Genomic DNA, 17,069 nt, shown 5'->3' with positions numbered 1-17,069 from the left:
ATCTTGTCTCTGAGCCGAGGGCAGGGAGGTGGCTCACTGCCACGGGCTGCGTCCTCCCAGCTCCGAAGCGCCTGCTTCCTGGGGAGTGGGGGCTTCTAGGGGTCACAGCCCTGGCCGAGGAGGCGCCAGCTGAAGAAGCAGGCCAGCAGGCTAGCTCTCGGGCAGCAGGATGCCGTCCTGGGGGTCACAAAACCATCTCCTGGACCACCTCCTTCCTCTTTCAATTAATTTGGGTCCCTCCTTGGCTGCCACGGGCTTATACCCAACCTGCCTGCAGAGACCCCTGGGAGAAGAAAGGCTGCTCAGGGTGAGCGTTCCCCAGGGCCTGTCTGAATGGCAGTCGCCGACCTACCACATCACCGGGTCCTGTTTGGGTACCATCTGGCTGCTTTCCGTGAATTAACTGATTTCTTCTTGTAGCTGCCCGAGAGGAGGAAGGCCCGTCAGCCCCATTTCACAGATGAGGAAGCTGAGGCACAGAGAGGCGTGGGCTCTGAAGGCAGGTGGCCCGGCTCAGAGTGGAGAGGAGACCGAGGTGCAGTCTGGGGGTGGGGTGGGGGAGGTGGAGGACCCAGCAGCCCGGGAGAAGGCCCAGTGGCCTCCGGGGGAGGCAAGCCCAGGGTAAAGTGTCCTGCCTGCTCACTTTTTCCTCTTTCAAAGCCTGCCAGGTTTGCCTCAGAACCTCCCAAGTGTGGAAGTTGGGCCCTCTGCCGCGGCCTCGAGGGGGTTCCTGCTGGGGGTCTGTCTGCTCAACCCACTCGGGCCTTTAGAGCCGGAGGCACCAGGCTCGGCCAGGCTCGGCCTCCGTATCAGGTGGCCTCGTGCCCACTGTCCTGCGTGCCCTCCGTCCCCTGCTGGGGCCTGCGGGCATTCGAGTTCATGACCCTCCTGTGGAAATGGCAGGTCCCCAGGGTCAGAGGAGACAGTCCATCCAGTGCATCGGGGGGCCTGTGGAGGCTTCCCTCCATTTCTCTACAGGATTTGAGGGAATGGGGCCAGAGAGAGGGAGCTTGCCCAGGTCATCCGCTGCGTGGGAGGGACACCCAGAGCCCGGTTGCAGGCCCTGAAGGCAGACCTTTTGCTTCCCTGGGTGCATGACGTGAGAGGCTGAACTCGGCCGGGTTCAGAATCACCCCAGCCCTGCTAGCTTCCCACCACCCACCTCGCCCCCGGGGCCTGGGAAAGGAAACTGCCCCCCAGGTGCCCTTGTCACTTTTTCCGTGCTCATTTGCATGTGCCTCTGTCCGTGCTAGGCCCCCTTCGCTTGGGGTCGCTGTGGGGGTGACCTTGGGTGGAGCTGCATGTGGTGGCTGTCTTCTGCTGAAAGGCAGGCCGTGAGAGCCACACCAGGTGGGGGGCGCAGGGGGTCACATGGCTGCCTCCGTGGCCTGCAGCAGGCTCGGGGGAGCCTCTGCCTCCCCTCCAGGCCCCCCTTACGCTGCAATCAGAGAGCAGTCACAGAGGCGGGATGGATGGAGCCGCTCCTCTCACCCCCAAGCGCCCCAGGGCCGCCAGGGCTCCGCACTGCCTCCCACGGCGAGCCTGAGTTCCCCCTTGATTTCTGGAACTTCCCAGCTCTGCCACTGCCCTTCGAACCTTTAGGCCAAGCGCGTTCCTCCATCGTCCCGCCTCACTCCCATCTTTCCACCTTTGCTTCAGCCGTTGCTCCTGCTGGCAGTTTAAGTCCCTACCTCCCCTCCCATCTCATCTGCTCAGGCCAAGGCTGTCAAGATTCCTTTAAACCCAGCAGAAGTTCCCGTCACCCGGGGCTGGCTTCAGTGTCAGCCCGCCCCTCTGCCACCACCACGCCCCCTTCTCCAGCCCCCGCCCCACACCCAGCACCTCTGTCGGGGCTGCACTCCCTGGAAGCAGGGCTTGGAAAGGTGCGAGTGGGGGGCCACCACACATGGAGCAGGCCTGGGCCGTAAGCGCCGCCCGCAAACTCCCAGAGAGCGTGGAAGCAGGTCGTGGGCGCTGTGCGGGGAGGCCGTCGGCTCCTGACCACGAAGGTTGTGGGGCACCCCCCCCCCCCGGCAGGTGCCTCTCCGGGACCCTGAAGCGGTCTCTGGTGGTCCCAGTGCCCTGGCCAGCAGAGGCGCCGCCCTCCCTGGGCAGCGGTCCCCCAGCCACTTCAGCGGCCGGGGCCCTGGTGTGATAACCATGACTGCCGGCACTGCCGTAGGTGCGGGTGTGAGGTGCCAGCCACTCCTCGCTCGAGCCACGAGGCACAGGTGGTGCTGCGACCGCTCTTCCCTGCGCCTGACGGGAACTCGAGTCACCTCCCTGCACTGGTCTCCAGGCCTGGTCCTCAGCGCCCAGATCCTGTTCTCTGGCTGGTATGCACGCCTCCCCCTCAGAGCCGTAATGTCACGGGGGGCGGTGGCCTCAGGAGCAGCACGGCCTCGGTGAAGCTCCTGTTCCTGCACTCACCACCACCTGGGCGACCCTGTCAGCAAGCCCTGCCACCTCTCCAGGTCCCCGAGGGTTCATCTGAAAAGGGATGGAAGGAAGACCGTCCCTGAAGGGTCACAAAGAGCACACAGAGTGAAGCGACCCTCTTGGCTCTCCCTGGCCCCCAGCAGCGCTCCGTCCACACAGGCTGTTAGCATGGCCTCGCTGGTAGAACACCTTCCCCTGCAGGGACAAGCCCTGGTCCCGTCCCCGAGGCCAGACTCGTCCGGCCTCGAGTGTTTGAGAGCAGCAGCCTCTGCTGCCCGTGGGGCTCCTGACTGCCTGACTGTTTCTGTGCGCCGGAGCGTCTGCCGTCCCCTTGGGAGGCTGGTGCAGTGGGATTACTGTGTGCGCTTGACAGGTGAAGGAGCCAGAGAAGCCTGGCAGAGGCATGCTGCCACTCCGCAAGCACGGGCCGGCCGGACCAGAGCCCAAGCCGCGGGCGCCAGCTCAGCCAGGACTTCCCTGCAGCGCATCCCCGGGCCCCTGTCCGCACTTCACTTGAGCTCCTTTCAAAAACTGAAATCAAATTCCTGAAACCTCTCAAAACCATACCACACGGACAACTGCCCACCTGCCCGGGCCTAGGCTGTGGGTTCCGGGAGGCACCCACGCCGGTCACCTTCCTCACTCTGCACTTGTGGTCTGCGCGGCGCTCGCTCACCGAGCCGGGCCCCTCGCGCCCTGCAGTCAGCCTCTCCTCTTGGGCCTCTCGTTCCCCTGCTCTGGAAGTTCTCCGTGGTCCCACTGGCTTTGCTCTCCCATGGCGGCCGGCGTGCCAGGTGGCCACATGGTCACAAGGGAGCAGCTTCGTCATTTCCACAGCTCACTGGCCTCCCTCGACAGGGGACTGAACTGAAGCTGCTTGCTCCGAGGCCGTGAGGAAGCCACTTTCCTCTCGGTGGGGACCAGTTGGCTAGAACGCCAATCAGAGAACAGCCCCGAGGACTTCCCCCACTCCCCTGCCCTCCTCAAGGATCCAGGAAGAGGGCGAGGGGGTGAGGAGCTGGGTGGGGCAGGGGCAGAGACAGGCTGGCCAAGTTCCAGGGCTGCCCTTTTCACCCGGGCAGTTTTTCTCAGAGGCAAGAGACTCAGGCCCAGCTGGGGTCAGACCTCGACCTTAGTCCCCAGAAGCCTTTAGAAGTGGGGGCCATGGACACCTGCTCCTATCCAGCTTTCCCCAGGAGAGGCAGCTGGAAACGGCTACCCACGCCTTTCTCAGAAGGCGTCCCCCAGTGTCCTGATCTGCTAGGAAGGTAAATCACCCCAGTCATGTCCCGGGGGCCCTGGCAGGCCAGGGAGCAGCGGCGGAGGCTTCTGGGCAGCGGCAGAGCTGCCCCTGGCTCCTGGCCTTTGACCCCCTTGGCTTCTCTTTCTCCATGCATGAAGGCAGCTCAGATCCCTGACGGTGGGCCAGGCAGGCCCAGGTTCTAGAAGACCCTGCTCTGCAACTTGCTGTGTGGCGTTGGGCAAGTTACTCAGCTGCTCTGAGCCTGTTTCCTTGCCTGGAAAATACGGTTGTGAGGCTCGAATAAGGCAAGAAAGCCTAGGGCACGCAGGCCGACCTGAGGAGCTAGCAGCTACTGGTCCCCTGCTTTTCACACGCGGGTCACTTGGGTCAGGATCTGTGACCGCATGAGTGTCACTTCCTGGCTTGTCTGCAGATGGCTTCTGCACCCCTGTGTCGGGTCAGCTCCTGACCGTCCAGGGAGAGTGTGCCAGCTGTCTGGCCAGGACGCGGGCAGGGGAGCCTGCCCTGATCTCTGCGGTGTCAGATGAGAGGCTGGTCAAGACCAGGAAACCGAGAAACAGCTAGTCAGGGAGAGGCTGTCGGCCCCCATGAAGTGCCCGCCCTGCCAGAGAGAGGAGGCGCCTGGGTGAGCCCGAGGGCTCGGGGACCACTTCCTGGAAGGGGACCTAAGTGACAGCCAGGACCCCGGGCTTCTTGCCCTGAGTCCTTGCCCTCTCCGGGCCCCAGAGAGACTAGGCCTGTCTGGCCGTAGCTTACGTTCACCGAGCTCTTCTCACGTGAGGGCCTAGAGATGACTTAATTCAACTGTCACCACGGCCCTACGAGGGGTCCGCGCTCTCCAGGCGGGGAGCTGAGGTGCGGGAGAGGATGGGCAGCGTGCCCAAGCTCACGCAGCTTACAGGATGCAGGCGGCAGGGCAGCCCCACCCACGGCGCTGCTGCTCAGGCCCCGGGGAGGGGGCCGCAGGCGCGGGAGCGCGCTGGTGTCTCCGTGGCAACCTGCTGGGCCGGCCCTTGAGAGCCCGCTGGCTAGCAGCTCCGTCAGCGCGGGCGTGCGGGGGGAGCTCAGGGTCTCCCATTCAGTGTCTGAGGGCACTGGTGCCACTCGGCCTGTCAGGCCTCGACTGTCCCCACCCGCAAAGGGAGGTCACATGCCCTCTCCACTGGGAAATGTTGGGGTTGACAGAGGCCCCAGCTTTGCCTTGTGAGAGGAGCGGAGATGCCAGGAAACGTTTGCGTTAGGCAGGCGTTGGGGTTCCACTCAGCGTAGATGCTGACCCGGGGAGGAGACCTGAGCTCCAGGGGTGCAGCGGGCCCCCGCAAGGCCACACCTGTAGGAGGTGGCAGAGCTGGACTGACTCCCAGAACAGTGCTCTTTCCAGCTGCCTCCCAGGGAAGGAACTGTCCTCGGCTTCAGCCTTAGGAGCCACATGGGTGTCCACCGTGGACCCTACTTTCCAGTGCTTGGGGGGCCCAAGATGCCCCAGGACGGCTTCCTCTCGGGCGGGGCCTGCAAAGTGGGGAGGGAGACACGTGAGGCATGGAGAGAAGGGAGTGGCTGCAGCCAGTGTTGGGGTGTCGAGGACTGGGGGGCCAGCGTTCCCTGGGGGGCGTGTTCCCAGGCAGAGCAGGGCTCCTGGGTTCTCACTGAGAACTGCCCCCGACACAGAGCCCTGCAAGGGCAGGGTCCTGGGCTAGGCACGTCTACACGCTAATTAATTCGTTTCGTTCTCAAATTGGAAAACAACCTTACAGCTGGTACTGGGATTCCTCTAAGGAAGAGAACCATCTCTGCTGAGAAAAGCATGTGGCTGAGTCTCTGGGGGAGGAGGGAGGCCCTTTGCAGGGAGACAGCACCTGGCGGGGAGGGAGGGGATTGGGCACAGGGAGGAGAGAGGCGGCCGGTGAGAGGGCAGGACAGGACGCGCCGGGACAACGCCCAAACGCCGCATCACCTGTGGCCAGGTCTGCCATGTGGCCTGCGGAGGGGCCGAGGCTGTTGGCAACCGGAGGCAGAGGGCCCGGACCCTGGGCCAGCAGCGAGCAGCCGGGAGTCGGCCCGGGTTCAGAGGAGGGCTCTGAGCTCCTCCGCTTGTGGTGTTGGGCCCCGAGACCCGGACCTGACAGGGCAGGGAGGCAGGTTGTGCTTAACATCACTCTCCAGGCCACCTCCCAGCTGGGAAGCGGTGGAGTCAGGAGTCAAAGCCAGGCTTCCCTGATGATACACTCACTGGCCAGTTTGGTTTGGCCAGTGGCCAATGGTGGCAACCGTCCATGTTTATCTTCAAACCTACCTGCTCTTGAAAAAGGGTATATACATAAAGCTGAATCACTCTGCTGTGCACAGAAACTCACACAACAGTGTAAATCAGGTAAACTCGAGTTAAAATAAAAGCCTCCCTGCTCTCTCCCCGCCCCTTGGTCCCCACCTGACTCCCTCGGACACCCCCCTCCGCCCCCGGAGGGGCTCCACGTTAAAAATGGCCCCTGCAAAGGGCACGGCTGGTCCCCAAGGCAGCCCTGCAACGGGGAGGAAGCGGCGGGGACGGGCGCCGAGGAGCAGAGCGCAGGCGCGTCCGGGCGCCAGGAAGCTCAGTCTAGCACAGCAAAGTGGCAAAAAGGAAGAACAAAACAGCCGTCTATTTAAAAGAGTAACGACAGGGAAAAATACATTTTCATCAGCTCGTCTTCTCGCGGCTGAGTCCCCGCAGCAAGCTCCAAACTCCGACGTTAGGAAATAAATCAAAATAACTTTGCTGTGTTTAGCCTCGTGTTGCCGCGTCCCTCAGCTCTGAGTTGAAAAGCAACAGGTACGTGGTGTCTCTCCCAGAAACACGGGAGCGGGTTTAAAATGCAATTACGGGGGCTGGCGGAAGGGAAGGGGAAATGTTTTTCTTCGATTGATGCATGATTGCCCCCATGCTGTTTGGAACCGCATTTTCGCTGAGCTCTGCTAAGAAGTGCTATTTGCAGGGAGCCTGACAGACGGAAGCGACTGGGCTTGGCAGGTCTAATGTATTATTTCAGCAGGTCTCCAGGGAAAGATTCTGGGAGGGGCGCTGGCCTTTTAAAGTGCAGAGGACAAGGGGCAGCTCAGCCTCTCTCCAGCCTGTCAAGGCCGATCCCTGGAAACAGCCCCTGAGCCTCCTGGAGAGGCCCCCCCCCCGCCGCCCCCTCTCCTCCCCTCCCTGCCGCCCTCGGCTCCCACTTGACAAGCCCCGTCAGTCGCGTGTGCAGCCAGCCAGGCCTTCCCGGGCGCGTCTGAGAGGCTGGCTCTCTGCTGGGCACTGCGGGGCTGAGAAAGGGCTTGGGCCGGCTGGGGTGGGGTAGGGAGGCTGGGCCTGCAGGAGCCCACAGCGTGGGTGGGGGGCAGCACAGCCAGAAGTCTGGTGCGGCTGGCACATTGGAACGTTCGGGAAGACGCCGGTGGCGGGAAGTAGGCAGCAGTGGAGTGTAAGGACCCTGCGTAGAAACGCCCACGGAGGAGGGCGCAGCCCGAGGACCCCCGGGCAGGACGGCCGCGGGGCTGGAGCGGGCTGAGCGTCGGACGCGCCGAGGCTGGGCCCCTGCCGTGTCAGACTCTGCCCTGAGCGCTCTGCTTGTAGTAGTTCATTTCATCATGACGACCGCTGGTAGGTTGGAGCGTTGTCCCCGTTTTGCAGAGGAAACTGAGGCAGAGGGCGGTGAAGCGTCTTGCCCCAGGTCACTCATCCTGTGACAGCAGAGGCCGGCTGTGAGCCACCCTCCCAGCCACTCTGCTGTGGGAAAGCCGGCAGGGGCCGGCCCAGGGGCCGGGCGGGACCAGCAGCCCAGCGGCCTCCTTTGCCGGGCTCTTACAGTGTACCAGGCACTGCGCTCAGCTCAGAATAAGGAAATGGATCGACCTCGGCCCCTGCTTTCAGGAAGTCGACGGTCAGATGAAGAACGTGGTTGTTTAAGTAAACTAAAAGCACAGTGGAGGATGACGGTACAACAGCAAAGAGTTTTTCAAGACACAGAAGCAGCGTGGAGGAGCAGCTGACTACGTTAGTCCTCTTGGAGGGTGAGGCCGGGAGGGCTTCCCGGAGGTGATGTGTAATCTGAGTTTTACAGGAGGAACAGAAGTTGCTGTATGGATAGAAGGGGCGGTGCAGGGAACAGCAGGTGGAAACAGGCCCGGGGGTGGAGGGAACTCCTGAAAGGACCGTGAGCCACGCCAAGGGGTAAGGTGGGGCCACGGATGGGGAGGTTGTGAGGGGGAGAAAGTGGGTGGCTCTAGCTTGGACGCTCAGGGGTGCTGGGGTAGGGGGCCCAACGGGTCAGGCTAGTGAGGGCAAGAGAGCCACGTGTTCTCTGAACCTGGGTTTCTCAGCCTTGACACCACTGACAGTTTGGCCCAGATAATTTTTTGTTGTGGGGGCCGTTCTGTGTGTGTCATAAGATGCCTGACAGCAACCCAGCTTCCTCCCACTCGGTGCCCGTAGCACCCGCCCTCTCCCCCTCCCCACCCACCTGCATTTTGACAACCAGAAATGTCTCCTGACATTGCCAAATATCTCCTGGGTGTCAAAAGTGCCCCCGGAGGAAAACCACTGCTCTAGACTCTCATCGTGTAGGAGGAAAGGAGAAACGCACAAGAAACGAGAGGCAGCGAAGGCTCGGAGACGTCAAGTAACTGCCCAAGGTCACACAGGCAAGAGAAAGCAGAGCGGGCACCAACCCCAGCGTCGCCGGCTGAGAGCCGGCTCCTCCCCACCCTCCGGCCCCTGACCCCTTGGGGCCCATTTTTCAGAGGGAGAAGCAGAGGCACAGAGACAATAAACAACCCGAGAGGCCACAGAGCGAAATGGGTAAGGGCCCTGGAGCCAGACTGGCTCAGACCCTGCTTCTGCCACTCAGTAGCTGGGCGTCTCCAGGAGAGGGCTTAGCCTCTGTCTGCCTCGGCTTCCGCATCTGCCACATGGGGATAACAGCTCCTGACTTACAGAACGGCGTGGATGCTAAGAGCTGAGAGCTTGGTGCAGCGCCCGGCGGGCGGCAAGGCTCAGGCCGTGTGAGCTCGACCACGCGAGCTCAACCGTGCGGCGCTGGCGCCCAGCAGGGCAGGCGCTCTGCCCGGGGCCCTTCGGCCGCTCAGCGCCTCCTCTCGGAGCCTCCTTAAAGAAGGTTGCTTGGTGGCCTGTGTTCCTCTCTGAGTCTGGGGTGTCCTGGAGGCAGATCTCAGCCCAAGCCTGAGCCACATGTCACCGGAAGGGCACAGCCTGCGGTTTGTGGATGCCCCGGCCCCGCGAGCCCCAGAAACCTGCCCCAAGGCCCAGGGCCCTCTGGGGCAGATCGCATGGGGCTGGGAACCAGGAGGGGGTGTGTGGAGGGTGGGAACAGGGCTCGGTCCTTGGTGAAGGGCTGGAGAGGTGGGGTGGGCGGCTGGCAGAGCAGGTCTGGGGGTGGCCTGTGCAGAGGCCTGGGCAGGTTGGAGTGCTAGGCTGTCTGTCAATCTTGGGTTAGCAGCACCCTCTTTCTGTCTAGGAATCCAGGTTCTTGGGGTGCTGCCTCCTCGGAGAAAAATGCTGGTTTTCCAGCCTCCTCTGCAACCAAGGGGCAGCCATGGGCCCGGCTCAGCCGACCAGGTGTTCCCACACGAGACATGGATCTGAAGTGAGGTGTGCACAGAAGCAGGTGTGGGAGGCCCTACTGGGCAGAGATGCCAGCTGGCCGGTCTCATTTCCAAGGGACAGTGGCGAGTGGGGCTCGGGGCGGCATCAGGCGTGCTGGCTGATGGGACCGTGGTGTCCCCATGGCCAGGCCTGCAGGGGGGCCCTCAGGCTCAGTCCCAGCCATATAGCCTCCGCGTTCGGGTCTCTGATACCCCCCTCTCCGCTGAGAAACTGATTGGGGATCCAACTAAAATCCTTTCGTGAATTCCTTTTCTCCAGAAGCAGACTGTTGTCTCCTCTGCCCTGGGTGCCCCGACCCCAGCCTCTAACAATGGATGGATTTTCCCGAGGGGAACCCTAACGGGGTTCGGAAGGGCAGCTCTGGGCTCTACTTTTTGTGACTGACATTTGTACAGGTGAAGTAAAGTTGAAATCAATACAGAGGGCTGCCTTGGCCAGTGTGTGTGTGTGTGTGCGTGCGTGTGCGCGCACGCACACACACAGCCACCAAATGAGGATGTGTAGCTTGAGAATGAGGTTTGGGGAGGTGGGGGCAGTCCCGCCGCTGGCTCTGAGGGCAGGTGGGTTTGGGCTGACTATGTGAAGTGTGTTCGTCCTCCCCACCTGCCACCTCCTCGCTCTGCATCCTGGTGCGGGGTCTGGGCTTGAGCAGCACCAGCCGTGAGAGGGTGGGCAGACAGACAGACAGACCAGAGGCTCTGGCTTCTGGCCGTCTCCGGCCCCCTCTGGCTGGCCGGCCCCTGTGCCAGGCTTGCCCCAGCACTGCGGAGGAGCGGGGAAAGCACTCTTCCCACACAGGAGTCCGGGGCTGGAGGGCACCTCTGTGGTCACACTGTGTTTCAGCCACCGTGCTCTGCTTTCCAGTAAAACCAGTGCAGCCCAACCACAGCTGAGGTGCTCTGGGAACGCCTTCCCAGCCCCCACCCCAGGGCGCTGCACGCTGGGTCCAGGGGCTGCTGAAAGGGGAACACACCCACACACACGTGCACCCTCAGACACGGACTGGGCGGAGGGCCTTCACCCTTCGTCACCTACGAAGCCCGCCATCACCTCCCCCAGCTGATCCTACTCACCTGCTGCTGCAGTCGGCAACCGACCGCAGGTCCCAGCCTCAAGGGCTTTCTCAGGCAGCCCAGGATCAGCAAGGAAAGAATGTTCTGAAGTCCCGTGAGGCAGTCCTTGGGCGGGAGTATCACGTGTGTTGGAATGTCTGATTCCAGCACAGGAGGAGAGGGGCCAGAGATGGTGAGCGGAGGAGAAGGACTAGGGAGAGGAAGGAGGGAGGTGGAGATGGGGGAACAGCCGAGCAGGCAGAGCGGAGGAGGGAGCAGGGTGGGGTGTGCTGAGGTGGGAGGCAGGGAGAGAGGGTGCAAGCCACGTGCAGTATTGGGGTCCCGGCCCTCCCCAAAGGCAGCCTGGCATTCACAGTCCTGGCAGGCTGCAGCCCTGCCCACCCCAAGGCACAGAGGCGAAAAGGACCCGGTGACCACTGGATTCGGAGTGCAGCCCTGCCGCGGGTCTCCGGCTCTGCCCCTCGCCCTCCTGCCTGCAGACTGCGTCCTGCTTGACTGTCGCCGGTGCCAATGTGACCCTCAGCCCCGACAGCCTGCACAGAACAGCTGCCCTACACTCTGGCCGGGGCCGGGGGGGGTGCCGTGCGTGTGTGAGCGTGTCCCAGTGACAGTGGGCGACTCGTACGTGTACAGTGGGTGCAAATGTGTGTGAAGATGGCTGTGGCCGCCCTGGTAGTCCGCCTTAGCTCCCTGAAAGCTCCTTTTGCTGTAAAAGTGGGTGGGGGGTCCTGGGTTGGGTCTGAGCCTGGGGAGCGCGGGGCTGGAGGGGCTGCGGGAATGTCCAGCCTTCTCCTCCCCCCAGACCACGCTGCGTTCCTGCACTGGGACGCCAGGCGACGGCCGTGCCGAGCCGAGGGCTTGGGGTGGGGGTAGAGGTAGGGCTTCGATCCCAGACTTCCTGTGGTCCACGACACACTTCCTCCTGGTGGCCCGCCTGCACCCTAACCAAACAAGTCCACAGCCAACACATTCTGCCCATTCTTCTCAGTTCCTGCTCCGTTCTCCCCATCCAGGCGCCCGGTGCCACCTCCCCAGTCTCTTGGGCTGGGAGGAGGGAAGCTTCTGTGGGGAACTGACCTTGGCATCCAAGCCTCACCGCCCCCGTCCCGCTCCTCCAGCAGTCTGTGTTGTTTTACATTTTAACCTGAAGTTAAATAAGGCAAAGAAGCCAGCTCCTCAGGTGCACTGGCCACACCTCACGCTGTCAGCCACCTGTGGCTGGCGGCTACCGCGTCGATGGCGCAGACACGGAACATGTCCCTCATGGCAGGATGCGCTATTGGACAGGGCTGCGTCTGGCCTCTCGCAGTCCTCGGACTCGGGATCTCACGCCCTGGGACCTTGGCTTGTGCTGGAACACTACTAGGACGCCCCTCCTCCTCTGTCTGCTCAGGGAGACCCCTGTCCTTCACCCAGGCTCAGCGGCCCCGGAAGCCCCCAGACACAGCCAGTCCGCGTGGTTCCTCCTCCGCCTCCCGGCCCCGCGCAGGCTCCTTCTTACCCCCTGGCCATCGGCTTTTCTCCGGCCGGGGTTGCGGCTTGTGCACTTCCTTTCCTTGGCACACACCCTTTCTTCTCTCTAGCCGTCCTCGCCCCTCTCCCCGTCCACCCGCTCTTGTCTCTCTCTACCCCCGTGCCCTGGGCTCCTCCCTCACCTCCCTGGTCGGCCTCGCGGGAGCCTGCGTTTCCTCTCTCTGATTCCCCTTTCCCTCGGTCTCCTCTCCCTCTCTCTCTGCTTTGCGAGAGATGCTAATTGCACCTGCAATTGCCTAATTGCCCCTGCAATTGCCTAATTGCCATGGCAGTTAGCCAGTTGCACTCTATTTGGAAGGTGCAAATGGCAAATTGCAGGCATAAGGAGGTGATTTTAGGCACAAAACTGCCTGGAGAACTCGACCTCAGCCTTGGGGGCTGAGGGGAGACGGGACAGCTGGAGAGAGCAGGGTCTGGAGTGTGAAGTTCTCTCCCAGCCCAGGAAAGGTCCCAAGGCGGCGGACAGGGTGGGAGTGGGGCCAGAGGGCGGGGCATTTCCCTCTAAGCAAGTCACGTAATCTGCGGCATAAAGCAAGACCAGCCTGCCGGCTTCGATGGCAGTGATTTTCATATTATCACTGGGGCTGATGAGGACTAATCACCGATTCTCAACAAGGTCATTCAGGGTGCAGAGAAGGGGTTCCTGACCCCATTCCCGGAGGGCTGGACTGCAGGCCTGCTCTGGGAGGCCACTTCTGGGGAGCTGACCTCTATTCTGGGCCGGGCGCAGTACAGGCTGGAGAATAAACGCCGCTGGAATTCATGGGTGGGACCTGAGCCTCGCCCTCCCAGCCCTTCCTCTGGGAGTCAGCATTGCTGGGGGCAGAAAGAGGCATGATGCCCCCCTCCCAAGGGAGACGGCCCAGAGCAGCCCCTCCTGTGCGGCCAGCGCCCAGTCAGCCACCCGCTTTGAGGTCAGGTGGCTGTAAATCTGGACGGAGGTGACCAGGGCCTCAGCCTGTGAGGGGCTCACCCCTGTGTGTGCCCTTGTCCAGAAGCCTGGACCCTGGGGGTGGCCGGGATGGGGGAAGGAGCTCTGGGATGCAGGGGAGCCCACCTGGGGGGACGGGGCTGTGAGCGTGTGGAGGACAGGCCTGGACGCTGCCTTGGCCGGGCCAGGATGCTGCTGCTGCATAATCTGTGCATGTGTGGAGTGGCCCTGGGAGAGCTGCTGGAGAGACAGGGAAGATGGTTGTGGCGCTGGTTGTAGCCCTGTCCCCTGCAGTAACCTGGGACAAAGGAATCCCCGAATGATAACTGACCCCTGCAACGTGCCACACGGGCCGGGGTGGCCTGGTGGACCCTGTGCAGGGCTCCCAGTTAGACTGGGAGACAGACGAAGATGGCACCGTGAGCACTGCAGGCCAGAGCAGGGCGGCCCTCATCCACCGACTGGGAACCGAACGAATGCGGGTTGAAGGAAGGACTGGATGGCTGGCTGAGTGAATGAGCAAGCTGCTGCCTCTCTCTGGCCCTCAGTCTCCCCATCTGTGAAATAGGAGGCTGGGCTTGACCAGTCCATCCTGAAGGAGTCCCTTATGCTCCCTGGTGCAGCCTTTCTCCCCACCTTTGCTCTCGGGGTCCCTTTGGGGGGCCCTCCCCTCTCTACACCCCCCACTGGAACCCCCTGTACCCCACCCCCATCTGGTTTGGCACTCCACTGGGTACTTCTCTGGGCCCAGAAAAGTTTGAAGCCTTGTCTTGGGCCCTTGCTTCGCTGGTGAAGGTAAGAGATGTACTGTGGACTTTCTTCTCCTAGTCTATTGTCAAACTCTGCAAATGGGGACAGGTTGACTGGCTTTTAAAATCCCAATGCACTCCAGCCTCCAAGGAGTGAAGCTTGGGGACCAGAGACCCCCTCAATCCCACTCACTGGGGGTGGGGACAGTTTGGGGGAGGGCCCAGAGCTGGAGTCCAGGGGCTGGGCCCGCCCAGGCCAGCACCCCACCTTCCCGCTCATCTCAGTCTCTCTATGCGCTTCCTCGCTGGCCTCAGAGGGACACCAACTAAACACAACAGCCAGGGTCCAAGGCCGTGAGTGCAGGTTAATTAATTCACCAGAGGGAAGGAAGGCTATAAATAAGCGATGGGCGCGGAGGGGAAGGGAGGGGGCAGGTTTACCCACCAGCGGGTTCGCAGAGTGTCTGCGCTGGCAATACAGGTTAATGAGCGCAGGCCTCCTTGCCTAGATAATAGCGACTAAAAATAAAAAAAGAGGAACAAGTCGCCCTCCCTGTGACCCAGACGCCCCCAGTTGTCGTTTCCACGCTGATGCTGTAATTTTCCTGTTCCTCGTGCTCCCCGGGGGCTGACGGAGACGGAACCCCTTCCCCCGAAAGGAGAGACAGGTCCCCCACCAGGAAGGAGAGGCGGGTGGGCAGGGAGAGGGGGGCAATGGGAACCCAAGCCCAGGCCTGGGTGGCCAGCCAGGAGGCCGAGGACAAGCCGCCATCTGCTAAGCAGAGGAAGAAGTGAAGCTGGGACGCGTCAAATGACCCGGCTGAAGCTGCGGGCCCCGAGGCTGGGTGGCAGAGCTAGAAATTCGTCTCTTGTGACTCCGAATCCACGTCTACCTCCTCCCTCCCTCTGCATTTGTCAGATGGGGAAACCGAGGCACAGGGGCTTGCTAAGAGTCTCCCAGGAGAGCAGTGACAGAGCGGGGCTGGGAGCCACACCGGAACTGCCCAGCCAGGGCTGTCATCAGCTCGCCCCCTCCTATCCTGCCCAGGATCCCGTCCTCCTGGGCCCTCCCCTCGCCCACGCCTGTCCTACCCTGACTCTACACGCCCCTCGCCGCCTGCTCTTCCAAGGAAACTGTGAGACCAAAACCCTCCAATTCCCTGCTCTCCTCTGGGTCACCAGAGCAGCAGATCCAGATTGCCAGGAGGTTCTCGTCACATGCCTCTGTCCTTGGAGGTCACCCTGGCTGGAGACAGGTGCAGGAAAGCTTCTCTGAGGGACTCAGCCAGCCCATACGGTGTTTGTATGATCTGAAAAAAAGACACCGCCCCTCTGCGTACACAGCCCATGCCAGGGCTTCAGCTTGGCTGGTGGACCCAGAGTGGGCTTCAGTTCCCAAGTGCCTCCCCCGCCCTGCCCCATCCTCCCATCCCTGCCAGAGAGCCTTTGAGCAGTGCACACCCTGCACAGCCTTCTCCAAGGCAGTAGAACTTTCATGAAAATTAAATGAGGCTCCCCCTTCTTCCTTCCCCCAACCTCAGCCCCCTCTCCCCTAGCATATGTTGAGAAAGGAAAAAGACTGAAATAAATGCGAACCACAGCAGCTCTTTGCTAGAGGAAGCAATGGGACTTGGGGACCTGGCCCCTGGGTGGCAAAGAGACAGGCCATGGGAGGTGAACACAGAAGCAGTTACAGCCAGAAGGCAGCTTCATACTGGACTCTGGCCTGCTGACCCGGGTCAGGCCCTGCCCCTGGCACGTGGGTATTTGTCTCATCCCACTGGGCACCGTGTCTTGGTGGCACCTGTGGGAGGAGAGAGGCCTTATTCTGGACAATAGGGGAGGGAGGCGGGCAGGGGGAGGGTGTGCCACCTGCCTGCTGGGGCAATGGGGGACGCCCATTGGTGACTCCCTGAGCGCTCCACGACAGGCTGGCCCAGGAGGACACCCACCCGTCTGGGTACCCGCTCTGCCACATTGTCATTCCGTGACATTGTGCGTGGCAGATGTCAAGCACAGATTAAAAACCAGTCCGTCTTGCTGTTATTGTCCCTAATTACTCACTCGTCAGCTGAGGGCTCCCTGCAGAGGAAACTGGCCCCACCTCAGGCCCCGGGCCTCGCGGGCCTGTGGAGAAATCCCTTTTGCTGTCCTTCGGTGCTTTTCTCCAACCCCCTGCAGCAAAACTGCACTCCCTCAGCCCACCCAACATGCGCACACATGCCGGGCAGCCCCGCTGGGCTCCGGCTCTGCCCGGGCTCTCAGGGGGCGGGTCCTCGGCCTCCCGCACAGCTGCCACCTCGGTTCCCACCATTTCATCCGGGGCAGCGGCCCCCTTGGGGGCTTTCTCGCTGCCCCTCCCCGTGTCCGCTGGTCTGACCAGTGCCGGAGACGGCAAGGGCCGCGAGGAGACTGACCTCTCACACTGCCTCTCCTCTCTGGGGTGGGGCAGTGGGCAGGTGTGGGGGCCGCGGGGGTGGAGGAGGACGGCGGGGGTGCACAGGGAGAGGGAGCAGGCGGGCCGGGCAGCACCCCCCGGGCTCCAGCACAGGCCCAGCGCCCTCAGACCCAGCCCCCCTGAGCAGTGGCACTCACACTCTGAGTCCTCACCCCAAGCCGGCAGATGGGGGGGTGTCCCCATCTCCAGCACAGAGCTCCCTGGCCCAGCCTGGACCTGCGCCTCCGAGACACCCGCTCAGCCCATCAGCTCCTTATCTGCCGTGCCCTCGGCTTCTCTCCTGGCTCCGGGCCTGCTGCCTCTTCTGTCTTGAAAACATCCCTTTCTTGACCTGCTGGCCCCTTCCAGCTACTGCCCCACCCTGGGCTTTCTTTCACAGCCAAGCCTCTTAACCAGGGGTGTCTGCACAGTGTTTCCCACTTCCTCACCTCCCAGCTCCCTCAGTCTGGCTTTGGCCCCTCCAGGCCCCCAAGGCTGGTCTCTCACGGCCACCTCTGACCCCTTTGTTGCTAAATCTAGTGGACACTTCTAACTCCACATCCCACAGGGTCTGTGGACAGGGCCTCATGCTGCAGACCACTTCCTCTTCCTGACATGCTTTCTTGCCTTGGCTGCCGGACACCGCAGCCCCGCCGCCGCTCGCAGCTCTGCATCCTCTTCCCCACCACACATGGCCTTGCTTAGGGGTCTGCTCTCGGTGGCCCTCCCTCATCTTCATGTGCCGTCTCTGAGCTGATGACCCCACATCTTCATCACCTGGGCTCCCTCCTGCCCCTCGGGTCAGCATCCCGCTGCCCTCCAGACTTCTCACCAGGTGCCTCAGATCAGCAGGTCCGAAACAGCACAGCATCCTTCCTCCCAAACCTCTTCTTCCTCTCGCGTCTGGGCCAGGAACGGGTGCTGCTTCCTCCCGGTCCCAAAGGCCGGACACTAGCGCACCAGCCAGGATGCTGTCCCCGCTCTCCATCC

General features: G+C 62.4%; 2 long non-coding RNA genes across 8 annotated transcripts; one reads left to right on the top strand and one right to left on the bottom strand.

Moving 5' to 3' along the window:
• Positions 1–6,235: 6,235 nt before the first annotated feature.
• LOC105087302 (uncharacterized) lies at positions 6,236–9,778 on the top strand. Of its 7 annotated transcripts, none has more exons than XR_010378349.1 (4): positions 6,242–7,334; positions 7,605–7,904; positions 8,255–9,341; positions 9,615–9,778. It is a non-coding gene; the product is annotated as an uncharacterized LOC105087302 (long non-coding RNA). The 7 variants fall into 7 exon arrangements; XR_010378347.1 differs by having other exon boundaries at positions 6,244–6,512; positions 7,542–7,904; XR_010378346.1 differs by having other exon boundaries at positions 6,244–7,334; positions 7,542–7,904.
• Positions 9,779–12,891: 3,113 nt separating this feature from the next.
• Positions 12,892–16,628, bottom strand: LOC135319580 (uncharacterized). Its single transcript, XR_010378350.1, has 3 exons — positions 15,707–16,628; positions 14,088–14,952; positions 12,892–13,133 (listed from the first exon to the last, which is right to left on the bottom strand). It is a non-coding gene; the product is annotated as an uncharacterized LOC135319580 (long non-coding RNA).
• Between the last annotated feature and the right edge of the window lie 441 nt (positions 16,629–17,069).

The sequence above is a fragment of the Camelus dromedarius genome, chromosome 29, assembly GCF_036321535.1.
Source record: "Camelus dromedarius isolate mCamDro1 chromosome 29, mCamDro1.pat, whole genome shotgun sequence".
Lineage (NCBI taxonomy): Eukaryota > Metazoa > Chordata > Mammalia > Artiodactyla > Camelidae > Camelus > Camelus dromedarius.
The sequence above is the reverse complement of the archived record's forward strand: the minus strand, read 5'-3'. Positions and strand labels throughout refer to the sequence as shown.